Below are 19,290 nucleotides of genomic sequence, written 5' to 3' on the forward strand. Positions count from 1 at the left end.
TATTAATTCATTCTTTCATCCATTTCAATACTTACTAAATATCTTCTATGCAAGATCATTTTGCAAAATGCAAAGGCACACGGAAAAATGAAAAAGATACACAATCTTTGTATTTAAGGAACTTAATTTGGTATAAAAAATAGCTATAACAAAAGCTTTACAGCTATAATCACAATAGGAAAGATAAAACACTGCTAGATTTAAGAGACGATTGGACTGGCAGGGCAAGGCGAGGAAGCATGTGAGCCTCACCTGGTTACCTACCTCCACCCAGCCCTCAAACCATTCTACTGAGCACATCTAGAAGAGGGGCAGGCGAGGCTGAACTTCATGACAGCTACCTGCGGGCCACCAAACACAGGAAAAGGAAGCAGGTATGACTCTACTTTGATGACTCAGGTCACGGAGGAGCCCATGATGTGACAGGAGAATGTAGGCAGCTCGCCTCTGCACCACTCTGAACTGAAGGCCAAGAGTTACCGAGACCAGACACAGCTGGATGAGTTCCATCCTGATGGCTCCCAAGAACGCACAATAAAGCAAAAACAGGGTTTCTCTCAAAGTTTTCTGTAATTAATTTCTCGGAGTTTAGATGCTATGTGCAGTGCGTCAGCACCAGGTCAGACGCTGCACTGGAGGGTTATTGGCAGACATGCTGCACGCTGGCTGAGAATGCAGCCGCAGGGACCCAGGGCCTGCCTTATGGCTCAGAGAAGCTACCCAGCAGGGTTTTAAAGCAATAAGAATGCCACTAAGAAGTAGACTGTAAGCTTATCCTGAAGGACTAGCAGGCTTCAGCCACTACATGTGGGAGTGGGATGAAGAAGGAGGAAAAACATTCTAGATGGAAGTAATAAAGCTCAGAGGTGAAAAAACATAAGCAAAATGGAGTCAGGAAGTATGAGCACAGCCAAGGGATGGCAGGCTGAAAAGCTGGGATCCTGAAAGGCCTTGGACTGTACTCTGGCACAAACTGCACTTGCCCAGGTGAGAGACTCACAATCGCTCAATAGTTGCAGCTAATTTTTAGGTGGAAATTAGGACTACCATTTTATTACAATTCTCTGAGTGGCTCTGGGTTAAACCTCAGGCAATCAAGCAATTCTACAGACCAGACCACCCAGAAAATCAGCATGATCTTTAGCTGGAAATGCCTGTTGGTCAGGCATGTCTCTTTGTCCATCTTTTGCTCCTTTAGAGTTGGACAAATTCTAACCTGCCTTTTTATTAAAGGCAGGTTACGAGCTAAGTATCTGGGCAGTATCTGGGGAGTACCTTGACCAATTGCCATACTCCTCTAGTATGCCATACTCCTCTAGTCTCCCAGGTAGGGAATATATAATATCCTCCCAGGTAGGGAGAATATGTAATAAACTCCCAGGTAGGGAATATGTAATATTTCATAGTTGTCTGTCTGACTTCACAGTCTGACCTGGCTGGGAATTCTAGCTTGGCACAGGAATAAGGGCAAGTCACTGAAACTGCAAAACTAACATGGCCCAAACAGACAGAAGTGAATGGGTGAGAAGGCTGTGGATGAAACAGGCCAGCCTCTGGATGCTTCCTGCCCTTTTTTCCTAGACCCCTCTTAGCAGAAAATAGTGCTTCCCCTCTGCACTTAACTACCTGTGCTATGCAGAAAACGCACACATAAAAGCAGCATTTACAAAGAAATTAAATATTAAAGGCAACATTACAATCTCATGTTGAAAGAAGCACTTTGCTGATAGCATACAGCAGCATTTGCTGATGAATCACAAAATAAGCAATTGTTATGTATGTTGAAAAAAAAATCAATCACTTACCATTTTTATTTCTCTGATAGCCTGTTTGGGTTCCATCCTTTATTTCAAATTTAAAGGGCAAAAGGGGCACACAATTATAGCATATAGAGAGCTTTATTCTGAATACTTATTAAGTGCCACCAAACATCTTTCAGCTGATGGGTGGGGAAAGAAAGCCTCCTAAACCACAAAATAGGTGTTTTCTAAGTACTTCTGTATTTGCATTTTTATTTCTTTTTATGTTCCTATTAAAGAGCACCTATTTCCTAAAGGAAATTCCATTATTTGAAATTACTGTTTACACAAATCCTTACTCTCATTGGATAAAGCATTTATTAGTTGAACTCAGAATTACTGAATTATTTGGTTAACAAAAGTCACTCTGTCCCTTCTGATACAACTGTACCCTGCTAGAGTCACTGATGTGTATGCTCTCCACCCTATAAAAATCTGCCCAGGTTCGTTTAATTACTTATTACTTAGAAGAACACCTTAATTCTATTCAACTTACCTAGTTTTAGATCTCTCTGAATTAATGTTGGAAACCATAATATTTTAATGATTGAATTCACATTAGTTAAATTAAAGGACACATAATTTTCCCATATGGCACAATTTAGGAAGGCTGGCTTACAAGCTCTCTATTGCTCCAAGAACAAGCAAAAAAAAAAAAAAAAAATCTTTGTTTATTATGAATATCAGGTATGATTTGCTATTGGCATTACGGAAGCAAGGACTAGTACACATTTTCTATTCATTTTTGGCCTTGGGCCTGAAGGCCTAAAGGTATCTGAGAAAAAAAACAACAGGATAAATCAAAAATAAGAACTAATTATCCTTAGCAAGATTTGTTCTTGGGCAGTGCAAATATCCAACAGCATGAAAGGTTGCAGCTGTGATTTGCTGATGTTTTTTCAGAGAGGAGTGTATAGTTCCTCAAATCTCTGTTTCATGTAAGTTTACTGAAACATGTTCATTTATGAGGATCGGGGTGGAACAGTAAAGGTATCTCTGATTCATGGATGTGCAATGAAGAAATTGTGTCCCACAAGTGAATTTCAAGCACCTCTATCCTGTCCAACTTCCCCCAGGCATTTTTTAACAGTTTAGATGAACCTTTGTAGATATTCCTGCTATATATACTTACCTTGGTTAGAGTGGTTGGGAAAAGGAACAATAAAAAGATCTCATCATTTTTCTTTGATAACTACACAAGCTGCTACGCTGGGGTATTCTTCCTTTTCTGAACACCAGAAGCTATCCCAAGGCCCCTGAGTGCATCTGACCCTTATTAGAAACTGTCACCCATGAATTGTTCTGTCTGTGACCTGCCACAACCTCTTTGCCTCTTGTCTTTCAATTATGCTAGCAGCAGCCCACATTGAGGAAATTTATGATTGAGTTGAAATACCCGCACACTGTGTCTCCAAATAAAACTGAGGAAGCAGTGATGAAAAGCTATAAAGTCAATGCAGTGCAGACATGTCCCGGGTGACCTTTCAGAGGAAGCACCTTTTCAGGGGAGACAACTGCAGCTGTGAGAAGAGTTAACTTAGTATAGGGTTAGGGTTCCTCCACATGGACACAGGCTGTCCAGTCCAGAGCCCATCCCTTCTCCTGTAGCCCCCAACCACCACCTTCCTCTACGTAAGTATCTGAGATGGTTGTTACAAGAGAAAAATCACGCAGCAGTGAGTTTGTAGATTTGTCTTCTAGATAAGATAAATTTGGGGTTTCCAATCTCAAGTGGCCCTTAAGGTCACTTAGAAATTCCTTTTACCTTTCCCAACTTAAGGAATGGACAAAAGGTAGTAAAACAGGCACTGTTAAAGCCTGAACCCTAACCCTGCCACCATGTGGCTTTGCACTGTATTACTCATCAGGATACTGCTTCCGGATTATTCAGGCCGACTTCCTTTGAGGACGAGTAAATGGTCAATATTTCTGCAGTGATCTATTTGTGATTAGAACAATGGGTCACTTCTCCAAGCTTAGTTGCTTCACTGGATAGGTAAAGATGGTAACAGCACCTATTCCTCATGAAGCTGCCCTTAAAAAAATAGCATACATAAGAGGTTTAGCACAGTACCTGATACACATTAAAAGGTAAATAATGCTGCCCTTATCCTTCAATAAATCTGTTTTAAAACATTACCTCTCTTCAACCAGAACCAAAGTCCTCACATTCTAAAGACAGTCATGCCTCTTCCTTCACCTAGATAATACAAGTCACAGGGCATGAAATTCCTCAACTTCCCTCCCCTCTACCTTTAGATCCACAGACAGTTTCAAAATATTTATGCTTATAATTACTTAGACATTATACAACTAAGTACTTAACGCATTAATAGATTGCTATAGTACAAACTGATTTTTATAATATTTTAATAACTGTACTTCAACATAATTGTTTCCTCTGTAATCCTGTATATTTTAAATACCAAAAAAGTATTTTTCTGACAAGAGGTCCATACGCTTTACCAAAAACTGCCAAAGGAGTCCAGGACACACACACGCAAAAAAACCCAGATGAAGAACAATGAAAAATGCTGACCATCCAATGCCAAGTGAGAAGCTTGGATTATAAGTTACATGAATACAGTAACAATAATCATGCACACATGTGAACAGAGATAAAATGAATAAGCAAAAATGAAGAACATCATGGTGTAATTAGGGGAGGCTTGAGTTTTCCTTTTTTTTTCGTGTTGTTATTTTATTATTTTTATAATAAATAATGAAAAAAGATGGAGCATAAACCCTGATTATCTTTAGAGCTATTTTATTCGTCATATTGTTTCAGACTCAGAACTGGCAGATTCACTCTCACAATGAATCAACAACACCATGCTCTACCCTTCATTTTCCTGTGTTTCCTGTTAGCCATTAACAGGTCCTCAAAAGAGGGGTGGCCACAACAAAGGAGTAAGGTAAATTCAAACATGCACATTTTCTTCATGGAAGTAACACCACCCCAACTACATTACCTACAATGTTTTTTTTCTGTCATGAAAAATTGGATGACTGACTCCAAACAGATATTGGACAAGCCCAACAATTAACTCTTTAGCCAAAGAGTGAGAACATTAACTTTTAAAAGTTCATTTCAATTAAAAGTAAATATTTTGTGGATGCTAGGCCACACTTTACCTATTCTTGGCATGGCTTTTATAATGCACTTTCCATTCTCCCTCTATTTCTTAATGGAATCTTCTCAATATTTAAAAATTCCATTTCTGTGAGATCTCTTCAAACAGAACAGTCAATTACCCAAGCAGATGTGTGCAAGAACACGTTCATACTCTAAAAGACGTGTACCACTTATGTTCTGGCTCACTGGCAATCATAAAACTAAAGTGTGGTCTTCTATCATCTCCAGGACTTTTGTGAAAGATGAAGATTACCCAGTCCATCCTGGAATTCCTATACCTCCATTTCTCTATGGGTGCCTACGTATCAATAAGAAGCCCACAGAAGAAGTGCCCAGCAAGCTTCATGGCAGTAAAAGACAAAGTGCTTCTAAGTGTAGGTACATATATATTTTACTGCTTCAACTGTGAGGCCAAAGTGGTAGTTTTCAATGGTAAATTATGAAGAGAAACATCTTTCTCTAGAATCCTATCCAAACAGCCCTAGTCAGATTAATGCAAAATGAGGACAGAGAAAGAAGAGTTCAAGGCCTCTAGTTTTTTGTAATAAAGGTAACACTTGCAGTTCATGATACGCTCACTGCCATCAAAGCAGATTTTCAGGCTAACTCAATACCCTTACCCCCACCTGGCAGAGTAAAGGAGAGTGCATAGGAGTCCCAGCTCTCCCACTAAGATGCAGGTTACCATGTCCCTCTGAGCCTCAGGTTCCACAGCTGTACTTCAGAGGATTACTGTGGTGATTAATGGAATAATGGATACAGAAGTGCTCTCTAAACAAAAAGAGGCATCACAAACACGGTCATTCCTACTATTTTCTTTCAAAGATGAAGAAGAAGAAGAAGAAGAAAAAAGAAACAGCAGAATGTAATAATACATCAGTTCTTTTCAGTTTGCCAATACAAAAGGCCAAAGAGCTTGGGTATAAGATCCACATGGGACAAAAAAATCAGATCACCCCAGTTATCAGGGGTATATATGAAAAAGGGACAAAAAGTAAGTGACGTTAAACAAATAACACTTCAGGAAACAGCGCAGAGAAGCATGTGCTGAGCCCAGGGTCTCAGACCTGTGTCAGGACAAGCATCACCAACTCTTCTTCCTTCTTCTCGATCTAATCTCTACCAGGTTCCCTGGTCAGGCCTGCCTCAGCACCATGTGACTTTTCCTGCCCATGTCTTCCCAGTCGCAGGCTGATGTGTTCATTCTTCAACCCTTGCTTCCCATTTTCATGGCAAGTGTGATGGCCAAGGCTTAACTCAATATTCTCAGTCTATGTCTCTCAGATTTATTTTTATGGAGAGAAAAAAACATCCTTGTCAGATTCAGGGTTTTCAGCCAGGACTTTGAAGTATTTTGTTTTTGTAGCCATGTTTAGTAAATTTTTTTTTTTTTTATAAATACATTCACTAAAATCACGCATCTATCTAACTCTTAACAAAAGATAAGAAACTAGACATCTGTGCCCAAATATATTTCTTAAAGTATAGGGGATGTGTATTTCTGCCTTTTCCTAGAGGGAAAAACTCTTTCTTTAAATGATTTTAAGTGTAAAGTGTTTTAGTGAAAAAAAATTCTATAGTAGTGGAGTGGAAAAATTATTGTACTCTATTACTAGACTTGTGTGAAGTTTGCCGAAATCTTTTTTTTTTCTTTTATTGCCTATGTTTATCCAGTTTGCCAAAATCTTCCACAGCTTTCATCTCTCTCCCAAGTGAATTCAGACCTCCACTCTGGACTTGTACTGGGTTAAAGCCATTCTCATGACAGTGACAAAAGAAAGTTTCCATTGAAAACCATCTGAGAGCCTCGAAAGAAAGAGTCACCTGGTCAGGTTCATTTGAAATATTCATGAACTCAACAGAAGATCTGATTAAAAATAGAGCCCCCAAGCAATGGAGGTTTTGGGGGGTTTTCCTCAAATTTTAGGCTTTATAATAGTGTTTTCACAACATGGCCCACCTGCCCATAAAATGCTTCCATGCTCCACTAGTACTAATAGTTTCACTTGTAAACACATAACAGACATGAATAGGATGTTCAATTCATTCTTCCCCTTGCAAGAAAAGTACAGTTCTCAGTAGTCACACATAAGAAATCTTAACAATGGATTGATATTCTGGTGTGTACCTATTTTTGAAAGTGACAGCTGGACACACTGGACATATCACAGGAAACATATATTCTTACAACGTGAGTCAAAGATAAACATGCCTAGAAAACTATACCTGCTGAGGGAAGGAGGAGACACCACACATCTAACAGACATGTAGAAATAGTGTTATGGTTTTGACTATTCTGCAATTCTGAACCTTCTATGGGGAGGTCAATCATAAACACAAGCAGTCCATTCCAAAGTCACTCCTTCATTTGACCACACCAGGCACTAATGCAAAGGAAGCTTAACCCTTCTGAAAACATTTTAAACCTGACCAAATTAAAAGTAGCACCAGAGGGATTATTTTTTTTTTAGCAAGAACCCACAAGCAATTTACTTGACTAGAGGGAAAAGTGCAAATAAATCCTTTATCACAAAATAGCTTCTTGAATCTTTCTACCAATAAACCTCCCATCCCTCCAAGAATGCCTATCCTCCCTGCTGATAACAAGCTGTGGAGATAAATATTTTATTTTTTTCTACAAAACCCCAAATGATGTTTTCAAATAAAATAAAAATAAATCTACTACAAGCTACTGTCAAAAATGGTCCTAGAAGAGGTAAATGTCATTTTAAAGGCTGTGTGTTAAAATATTTAGGAGAAGGAATCTGCTTGTCAAGTTCCAACAGGAAGCTCTGAAGAGGTTATAAGTGCATCTATCAAATTTTCATCTACCTTAAGGCTGACCTACTGGGGAAACCACAGAAAGCCTAGCCCTGTGTAATGAGGGAGCTGGAAGGGCTGGGGGTTTCAAGCATTAGACAGCAACAAGGTCACAATCAAGTACAAAGATGAGGCTTGGGGGATTCTGCAGTGATTCCCCAGGGAAGATGCACTGGCATGGGTAGGCAGGCAGCTGCATTCTGCTTTAAGCCACAGTTCAAGCTTAGGAATGGAACCCAGCTGATGGCCATTCAAAATCCCTCGTGAGAACTCTGACCTCTCATGCCAAATCTAGCAAAGCAGCACCCACCAAATCTGAGCTAAAGAAAGGCCGAGCCAGCAAAATATGGCAAGGTTTTGTTTTTGTTTTTTTTTTTTTAAGTCTAATTTAAAGTGTTTCCACATCCCCACCCTTTGGGAATTATATGCAGTGACTTTTTTTTAAACAAGGAAAATTTGGTTTTAAAGAGTTTATGGGAACATTTAACTTGGACTGGAAAGGTTATTTGCTCAGTATTAGGCTAAAAGCCAAAATCCACTTTTAACCAGAGATGATTTTCATATTATACCTCACAAGAGTATTGTGTCATGTGAGCAGGCTGCAACGATAAGCAGTGAAGTGAAGTTACGACTTCCCCCAAAGACTCATTAAAATGTATTATTAAGTAGAAAAATTCAGAAAATCCAAAAGGAACCCGTCTAACAGTAAAAATGCTTTCCAACTTATTATTTCCTTTGCTCTGCCTTCCTACAAATACCACTAAGTCAATACTGTGAAGAACTCGATCCTGCTGCAAAAGATGAAAATGCCTCAAAGTTGTGCGCCACTATGATGCTCTGTATATAATTTTTCCCTTAAATGTGCTATGGAGGAACATATGATGACTTCAAGTGACTGCAAAAAAATAAAATAAAATAAACCTGTGAGGATTCTACAATTTGATTTTTTTACACTATTCAACCCACAAAATACATGAAAACATGGTAAATTAGAAACATTTACCTAGAAAAAAATGACACTTTCCAATTTTGATTTTTATAATTCCAAATTTTAGCAGCTCCAATATTTTTCTTTTTCCTTCCTGTTTTGTTTTTTAACTCATCTTGATTTTTTTTCTCATCACTTCTTGAAAATTTTCCCCTACCACTTCAATTTTTAAAAAGTAACGATTTCATTTAAGTCAGGCAAATGTGCTTTAAGAGAGCTGGACAAAATATCGGCTTTCTTACCAGATCCTACAAAAATGTGAAAGCACACTTGCAAAGGAGTTCCAAGCTGCTATGGAAACAGCTTTTTTTTTTCTTTTTCTTTTTTTTCCAAAATAACAGTACTCCTGGCTTAGGACTGCTGGCATGCAAGCTTCCAATCCAAGCCCATTGACAGCTTGTGGAGTGGACAGATGAGGCATGGAAAATATTTTAAATTAGTTCATTTATCTTGTTGAGACACAGGAAATGGCGACAAATCTCTCACATAAGGAATACAGAAAGACAATGCACCTCCTGTAATGTGCAGCAAATGTAGTCCATTAAGACAAACCTTTCAGACGATTGCATATTATCTAATAATAGCCACACCTCATATGTTGAAGGAATATTTTATCATTAAAAGATCCAGAAAGCTGGCTAGAAATCATGGACTACTTCTGAATTTTAACAGACTCAAATTTTAGAAGTCAAATAGTTTTGAAATCAATGTTTTTGAGTGATCCTAAGCAGACTGTGGGTCAATACTAGTATAGAAAAATGTAATAAAGAACTGTAATTTCTTAAAGGAGAGTTTTAAAATGCCACATTTTAGGATAAGACAACAAGAGTTGGATTAAAGAGAGAATGTGATGCTCCCTTAAATGTGAACGAACAAAACAGCATTTCTCCTGGGTCCCATTCCAGGGTTCATATCAACAAGTACTTTTGGCCCCATGGCTCCTGCCCACTTCAAGGGTCCTTCCCAGGCAGATAAAGCAGGGCCTTCAGGCCGGGAGGAAGAAGCAAGTGGATACAGGGGAGCCAAACACTGGTCTCAGGATTGGTTGTACCAAAATCACTAGGAATCAGAGAATCCTGCTAAAGATACTGTCCACCTCTGCCCCGCCACCAGAAATTCTGATTCATAGATCTAAATGGGAGCCCAGAAATCTGTATTTTTGATAAGTACCTCAAAGCAATTCTAATGCAAAGCCACATTTAAAAATCACTGTAGGATTACAAATCAGCATTCTCCATAAACTGGATGTAGATAGAATTTTGAAAAACTATGTGCCCTCTCACACAATTTGAAGTGGACACAAAATTTCTCATCATAAGTTTACATAATTGTAGAAGCTATACTTCTTGTGGATTAAATATTGACATTTAGAAATAAAACATGTATCTCTAAATACCATTGTCATTTGATAACTCCATCATCCATTTAACAAATAAAAGAACAGGCTCTTCTTTAACGTTTTGTAGCATTCCTTATTCCTTTTAAATTTATATTACTTCTATTCCACTTTCCCTCCAGAATTTTATCTGAATGTAAGATAATTTTATGCCTGAAACTCTTTTAGTTATCACTGTACCATAATCCTCTTTAACGAAAATATGCATATTAATTGAAGTTTAACTTTTTTTTTAAATTTCCTATGACAAGCCTCTAAGTTTTAAAAAACCTCTAGTTTGGCTATTATACTTATTTTCAGTTTATAACTGATCAAAGCTACACATGTACTATAACATTGGTAATTATTAAAGAAAAATATATTTTTATTGGAAATGTATCTCAATCAGATAGATGAAGCTTTTAAAAATTATTTTATGAATGTATGTTACACACTGCTGGAGTTAAGGCATGTTTCTGTGTCATTTTAATTATATTTTTCTTTTTTCAAAAAAAAACCTTCATATTAAAAACTAAATGGGATTTGAGGGGTTTTGATGCAGTAATGTCTCTTATTTCTTGTGAACTCTTTCTGAGTTATATGCCTAAATGCACACTGGTCAGAACCCATCACTGTGTATCAGCTGACATCACTTGGGTACTCTAATTCTGTCAAAAGTGAAAAAAAAAAAAAAGAGCCACCTAAGTTGCAATAAAAAGTCTTGTTGTCCAGCTACTCCATTCATTCCCTTTTCCAGCTTTATGAGAGCCAGTATTTTGCATCTGGCATGCCAGAGGTCTTCAACCACAGGGCAGAGTACAACGGTGAACTCAGAGACGCATGGGAGATCAAAGATAGATGGCGGAAAGACAAACTGTCTGCCCCACTCTGTGAGGGAGAGGGGACAAGAGACCCTGCAGACTGCAGGCTGGCTCTCAGGCAGATCAGCTTTAGAAAAAAGTATGTTTGAGAGTTGGGATATAGAAAAGAACTGTCCTTGTAACTGTCTTTATAAAGGGTACATGGGTGTGTGTATGTATCAGTTGGAAGACCCCGGCCAGATGATCTTGCATGCATAGTCCATGATCTCAGGAATCTGCTGGTAACCCCGTAGCAGTTATCTGAGGAGAAAATCAAAGGCCAGAGAACACACACAAGGCAATCCAGACAGGATCAAAGGCTGAACAGGGTGGTGCCTAGCACAGCACTTACCTAAGGGCAGTGTGGCAGGAGGAGCAGATGGACTGGAACTGAGAATGAGGGTGGGCGTCTCTCTTAGAGCAAGCCTATTCCAACGTGGACTCACCCATTTCTCACAAGCCTCACCTTTCTAAAAAAGATCCCATTGAGAAACACAGCACAAAGTGTGGATGGTCACTTGCCTCTGTGACAGATGGCATATTTATTCAACAGAGTAATAACTATTCCAATGCTGGTGTTGCAGCAATCACTGTATATAAGAGGACACACAACAAAAATGCTGTTTGGCCTAACTCAGAAATTCACAATTAGGGCCAGTGGAGTTATAAAATACAGAAATATCTACCAATTTTAGATGATATAAAAAAATTCCTGTTTGCTCTAGGATCAAATATGCTGGAAAAGAATAACTGTTTTTGTTTTTTTTGAGACGGGGTCTGGGTCTGTCACTCAGGCTGGAGTGCAGTGGCATGATCTCGGCTCACTGCAACCTCCGCCTCCTGGGTTCAAGCAATTCTCCTGCCTCAGCCTCCCAAGTAGCTGGGACTACAGGCACATGCCACTACGCCTGGCTAATGTTTTTGCATTTTTAGTAGACACGGGATTTTGCCATGTTGGCCAGGCTGGTCTCGAACTCCTGACTTCAGGTGATCCACTTGCCTCAGCCTCCCAAAGTGCTGGGATTACAGGCATGAGCCACCGCACCTGGCCCAATATTTTTTTTTTTTTATGAAAAATAAAAAAGAAAGAAAAAGGGAAAAAATATCTAAGTTCCTCTGAGACTGCATGCTCCATTCACTTCAGGAGGGGTTAACGCATAGGCCCAGTGGGGAGCTCCGTTTTCTATAAATGCTCAGATTATCCCACCATGCAGTCTGAGAAGATAAATGTAACAGAAAAAAAAATTAAAATATAAAAAAACCCTCCCGCTCCTATGAGCAGGGAAGGAGTGGCAGGAACCATAAACCTAAACACCAGCCTCCCTCTTACAGGTTTCAATATGATGCCATCCTCAAGCAAAATTAAATGTCATCCTAGACCGGAGCTGTTCCAGGGTCAGCCATCATGACCCCGTATTTTACAGTGTAAAAGTCAGGTTAAGCAACAGACCTGAAAAAAAGCCTGTTTTTCTCCCTCTTTGTTGTTCCTCATAGTTCTCTCTAAACAATTAGATTTTATTAGAAACAACTTTTGGCACAGCACACTGGCTCTCTGAAACAAGGAAAAAGAAAAAGCAAGAAAAATCTTAGAATGGGAATTCAGCAACTGAAAAAAGTCATGTGTTTTAGAGATGAAGAAACTGAGGTCTGAAGAAGTGTTTGCTCACTGCCACACAACAATGGCCCTGAGCCAAATATGCCCCTTCAAAGGCCAGTGTGCTCCTCCTCCGCCACAGGGCTCCAAGGCCCCTTCCTGGTTTCATTCTGCCTTGCCACTCTGGCCTTCTCTCAGTACTCTGCTGTGCTGAGCGCCTTTCCACCTCAGGGTCCTTGAATACACCCTTCCTTTACCTGGTTAACTGTTCTTCCAACCTTACCTTCATCTTGGCCACACCTCCACACCTACTGATCTTTTAGTTCTTAAATGTCATTCCTTCAGAGCCATCCATTCTTGACCCTCCAAATTAGGTCAGGCCCCCTGATGGGCACTCTCACGGCACAACACTTCTTCATAACTAATCATTTGTTTAACGTATCTCTCTTCATAGATCTATGAGGCCCAAGAACACCTGAACTCATATGTTATTGTTCATCTTTATAAGGAACTGCTCAGGAACTGGAACATGGTAAGTGCCCATTCAATATCTGTAGATAAACTTAATGAAAATAATCAACTACATGTTAGATATTGCTTTGAGGGTATTACATATTCCATTCATTGAGGTAAACAATAGTATTATTACTGTGTTACAGATGAAGAAGCTGAGCCACAGAGCAGTTCAAAAACTACACTAAGATCGTGCAGCTCCTAAATGGACGGATTGTTTAAAATATATACAATGTAGCACTGGGAATCATTGATGATAGCAGCTTTATGAATAGTCATGCAGACCTACACAAGGCCATAATCAATGCTTTGAAAGTTATTAAGGAGAAGGCCTATTAACATAATGGGCCCTATTCTAGGGCACTATGTGGGCATTTTCTAAATGCACTTCATAACAGACTATCATTCATGTTCCAGTAACAATCATCTCTAACACCATAGTGGCTAACAAAACGTTTGTCTTGCTCATGTTGAATCTTGGTTGCGGCTCTGCTCCAGGTCTTGCTTAAGCTAGGACCCAGGCTGAGAGAGCAGCCCCTATATGAACTATGCCATTCTCACAAATGGGAAAACAAAGAGAGATGGTGGCACCATGTAGTGGCTCCTAAAGCTTCAGCTGAGTAGTGGCACAGGTCGTCAACACCTATGTTAAGTTAGAAGCCCAGGGCTCATGATCTCTTCTTCCTAAGCTCCCCAGCACAGTTAGAAGCAAGAAACTAACGCCATTAAATTCCTTGTTTTCACTAAAATGTTCTAAGACAGCAAACACTAGGTTACCCAGAGCCTTGACTTCCCTCAGCACTTGATTACAAGGATCCAAAGATGATAATTTGAGTAACTCTGCCACTGCACACTATAATTCTCCATAGCTTTTTTGTCCTCTCTCTACATAATGTTTTTACTCATACAATCTTTGCCCAAATGAAAAATCCCTGTTGAGGAATTCAAACCAAATTCTCAGAGTTACAGTGGACACAACCTCTTCTATCTTACCTTTGAAAGAAGTGATGATAGGGAAGGAACATAATCTATCCAACAATTTTACTGTTTAAACAATGCAATCACCTTGTCTCACACACACACACACACACACACACACACACACATCAGTCATGTGCTACATGGGACGTTTCAGTCAATGACAAATGGCATATCCCATGGTGGACCCATAAGATTGTAATACCTAATTTTGGCTGTATCTTTTCTATGTTTAGATATACAAGTACTTAGCATTGTGTTATAACTGCCTACCATACTCAGTAAAATAGCATGCTGTAGCAGCCCCATGAAGGCTAGGAGCAATAGGCTATACCGTATAGCCTAGATGTACAGTAGTCTATGCCATCAAGGTTTGCATAGGCACACTCTATGTTTGCACACAGACAAAACTGCGTAATGATGCACTTCTCAGAATGCATCCCCATTGTTAAGCAATGCACACTGAATATATCTAATCCAAAAGTTCAAAGTCTAAAATGTTCCAAAGTTTGAAATTTTTGAATGCCAACAAAACACTCAACAGAAATGCCCATTGGAGTATTTCAGATCTTGGATTTACAGATTAGGAACAATCAACCAGTAAGTATATAATGCAAGTATTACAAAATCCAAAATCTGAAACACTTCTGGTAACAAGAATTTTGGATAAGAGATGCTCAACCTCAATGTGTATATGGGTCTATGTGTGTGACTTGAAATACTGACTCAGAATGGGGAGGAAATGTTCCTGAACTGTTGAGTATATCCAGGCTTATGAACACAGAGAACTCTACTTATTCGATAAATAATTTAAAAAATGCAAGCACTTCATAAAAATAGATAATAGAGAAACTGCAGGTCCACCCCTGCTGGAGACTGAACTATAAACAATGGCTATTAATATCAATAGTAAACAAAGAAAAAGTCCTTAATGTTTGGTACTATATTTTATCATTTCTCCTAAATCTGACAATTTTTTTTGCATACAACTTGATTATTAATTCTACTGAAAAAAAGGCATAAGTCCCTTTTGTCAGCTCTGTGTTTTGCTACTGCAAATGCTTGACAAAATTGCCTGCTTCATTGTTTATTCCCTGCAGATCTTCCTGCCTTCAAGGAAACAGCTCTAAAGCAGTGTGGGATTTGGAGCCACGCGTGACAACACAGTAGGCTTGAGATGAAGTGTCAAGTCAGCAGACAAATGCCAGCTGAGGGAACAAAGCAAGACTCTCACAGGAAAAGGACTGCCCACAGCCCCATGAAGGCACCCACAGCCCCATGAAGGCACCCTGAGATTCACGGATGGGAAGCAATCAGAGCTCTGTATCTGCGTAAGGCTACTGAAAAAGCCATATCCCTTCCACCATCAGCCCTGGTGAGGACCCAAACTGAAAGGCTCTGGAAGATCCAGTTATGGTTTGTGGCATCATTCTTAACGGGGTGCCTTCGCCCCTAGTGTCTCACCTTGGTCACAGTATTATGCCTGCTTGGGCTCTCTGTGTAACTTCCGCTGAATCCCACTTGCTAAAGATTCTGAAATGAAACTCAGGTGGAACACACATTATTCCTAATGGGCCTTCTGGTCTGAGTCTCTCTGTACCATTCTGGTGGGCTAAGGTGGAAAGAAACTTTCTAATGCCCATTCCAGGAGGATTCATTCATAATGTAAGCCTTTCCTGAGTATGAACTCAGGCCCCATGTGATGCTGTAGTGACACAAACAAGTCAGAGTCTTTGCCCTGGAGGCATGGCAGAATCTCTAGAGAAGGTGGTTTCAGAAGCATTTATTTGATGACTTTGTTCTCTCAGAGCCACCATGATGCTTTTCACAGGGGCAAAGGCCAGGCTAAGTGGAAGACATCTGATATCTAGATATCGACCACCAAAACACCTTTCTAAAAAGTCCATTAGCCGGCAACTAGCTCTCTAGGTTCCTGCTCTGATCCAATTGCTAAAGGAGCAAGCACAAGAGATGTATAATGTTCATCCTGTCCCTTGAATTTTGGAGGTAATACATGCCTTTCCATACCAGCACCTGGTCTACCTTCTACTATTAGCCCCTCTGAACTCATCTCCAAGGCTTTAGACACATGCTTTGCAAATAGTGCAAATCCCAAGGTTTCATCAACACGAACATTTCCTCATGCAGAGTAATCATTGTACTTCCAAATTTCCCCATTATCCCTGTAGGCTCTGGGCTCGTGAGGTGTTTAATGTTTTTCCAAAGAAATGCCAGGTGTGATTCTGGCATTTATGATTGCCAACATCTTCAAAGTGGAATGCCAGGAACACACTACTGGAGACACTTTCAGTCAATGGGGCAGCACTACCTGTGAGATCAGACGATTTTCACTCATTCACCTGCAGGACAATAGCACAGGCTTCCCTCTGCTGTTCCTCACACGCAGTGAGTTTGGTATGCTGGATGGGGCACCAGTAGGAATACTTCCCTAAAGTTATTTAAAGCTCTGTGCATGCCAGCCTTGCCAAATCATAAAATTAGGAAATTGCACTCAGTCAGACTAAGTTCTTCCCTTAGCGCTTTAGGCACCTAGTTATTCTTCAATTTCTTTCCCACAAACACTTGGCCCAGGTCCTGAAGTCCACCCCATATCTATATGTCTCCGTGGCACATAAAAGAGATTCAGGGAAGAAGATGGAACAATAAAACTTCAGGTTTACTGGCAACATTAAGTGAAGTAATCCCCCTCCACACACTTTTCTTATAGGAAGATCAGTTACTCAGCCTTCCCATTCACCTGCCTGACGTGAATCTACAAATATTTTAAGAGGGTAATTTGGAAGACTTACAATAGCAGAAGTTGTTCAAGTTGTAGCATTAGTCTCTGTCATGTGCCTTAGGTTTGCCCACACATTTAGCTCATTTACACAAGTGAATCACTAAGGGCCTGTTTATTAATCAGGTCAACCAAGACTCATTTAAACTACTAGCTAACAGCCCTCTTTTATAAACTAGTGGTCAGCGAATGTTTTTGCTTACAATTCCCCAGAAGAATTCTGGAAGACTATAACGCACCTTGAATGTTAAAGTTGAGATTTATGGGGTTGTATTGTTTTTAACTTTAAGGTGAAATAGATGCAAAAGGATATTATTTCCCAGCATAGAATTCCAGAATATAATTATATGTGCGCTTAAATTATATTTTTTGTCAAACTTTGAGACAGCGGATTCCAATTTATGTAAAATGTCTGCCCCAAATATAAAACCCAATAGACAAAGGCAGTCCTCATTATCAAAGCAATCTGCCAAAACAGACTTGCTTTTTATCAGAAAAAGTCTGAATTCATTTTTCAATTCAAATAAATGTATTAATACACATTCCCATATCAAGCATTTCACTTCTGAATTCTAAGAGAAACAATCAACAGTGAGTAAAAGACAGTCCCAACTATACAATGGCCTAAACACAACAGAACCTCATTTCTTGCTCAGATAACAGTACTGGGCTGGCAAATAGTTCAGTGGGGTAGCTCTCCTCCACAGCCATTTAGGGGCCTAGGCTGACAAAGTGTTGTGATCTCAACATTTGGGCTCTAGGGTCTCTTTGTAGGTCAACTCCATTTCAGAAAACAGTATGGAGGAGAATACATGGGGGTTATTTAGGAGCCAAACCTGAGAGTAATATATTTCACTTCTGCTCCAATACCTGTGGCTGTGCTCCTACCAGTAAGGGAGGCTGGGTAATGTGGACTAGTTGTGGACCAAGAAGACACCATGGGTTTGAGGGAACGCCTAGTGGATAAGGTACATAAATTCTGCAATAAATCCATGGCCTAGATGAAGTGCCATTTTTTTTTTCAGTATTTATTACCTAATCTACCTATCTCTACTTTGCTCTTTTGAGACATGCCCTCAAAGCCTGTACCTTTATCTGTTTACCTGGGAGTGATGCATTTATTCTGTAAAGCAAAAGAAGTTGTGGGAAAGGAGAACCAGCAGCCCCTTCCAAGGTTCACTCTCATGCAGATCAAGCCTGGGAAAGAGTACACGTTAAAAGTTGAGGGCCTGACAATTAATTCTCTAAGAGATATCAGTGCATTGTACTTCTAGGAAAGTCTTCATTTAACCCTGGAGTACATGGATCCCAGTTTAGGAATCTCTGTTATATAAAGTATTACAAAACACATAGAATCACAGAATTCGACTATGCAGAGTGTAAGTGCCATTTACAGAGGTGAAAAGTGAGGTAAAGGGTAGTTTGTTCAAAGTCACTCTTAGGCTGGGTGCGGTGGCTCACGCCTCTAATCCCAGCACTTTGGGAGGCTAAGATGGGCAGATCACTTGAGGCCAGGAGTTCAAGACCAGCCTGGCCAACATGGCGAAACGCTGTCTCCACTAAAAATAAAATATTAGCTGGGAGTGGTGGCATGCACCTGTAGTACTAGCTACTTGGGAGGTTGAGGCAGGAGAATCGCTTGAACCAGGAGGCAGAGGTTGTAGTGAGCCACGATCGTAGTACTACATTCCAGCCTGGGCGACACAGCGAGACTCCATCTCAAAACAAACAAACAAAAAACAAAGTCACTCTTGTAGAGATTAATGTATATAATGGGGCTATTCTTTACTTCAACAAACTCATTTTGGCCTTTGGCACCAAAGAATATTTCTGGCTTTTTATTACATGTTGAATAGAAGAGTTAATACAACAGGCCTGAAACTGTTATCCCTTCAAAGTTCTGCTTCCAAGGTGAGCCCCTGGCAGACATACAGGAACTTGAATTTCAGGAAGCTTGCCACCATTCATTGATAAGAATGGCTCACTGTACCAAAAATGTACTAACAATATGGTTTATGCTGAATCTGTAAACCTGCTTTTCTTCTGGGAGTCTGAAATTTTGGTACATGCTAGGCAGAGGGTGCCTATGTGATCAGCCCTCAATAAAACCTGGGCACTGATGTATGAGCAAATTTTGCTTTGTATCCTTTCACTGCAACAAATCTTAGCTGTGAGTACAACTACATGTTACATCCTGTGAATTCTCCCAGTCAATCATCCAGTCATGGGGTTGCTCATGGAAACCTCCAGTGTACATGTAAATTACATCCAACAGATAAGCACAGATTGACTTCAGGATATTAAGAACACTGTAAATATAGATATTTCAGCATATTTGTATTTAAGTTATTGTTTTGGCTATGGGACCTCTAGAAAAGGATGAAGGTAATTTATACTCAAGCTAATTAAACTATGGACCTTTAAAATGCA

At 39.7% G+C, this 19,290-nt stretch overlaps 1 protein-coding gene across 12 annotated transcripts in view; it reads right to left on the minus strand.

The window, feature by feature from the left end:
• KDM4C (lysine demethylase 4C) overlaps positions 1-19,290 on the minus strand; it is a 451,156-nt gene that overhangs the window by 77,420 nt on the left and 354,446 nt on the right. The gene's annotated exons all lie outside the window — the stretch shown is intronic.

The sequence above is a fragment of the Pongo pygmaeus genome, chromosome 13 (genome assembly GCF_028885625.2).
Source record: "Pongo pygmaeus isolate AG05252 chromosome 13, NHGRI_mPonPyg2-v2.0_pri, whole genome shotgun sequence".
Classification (NCBI taxonomy): domain Eukaryota; kingdom Metazoa; phylum Chordata; class Mammalia; order Primates; family Hominidae; genus Pongo; species Pongo pygmaeus.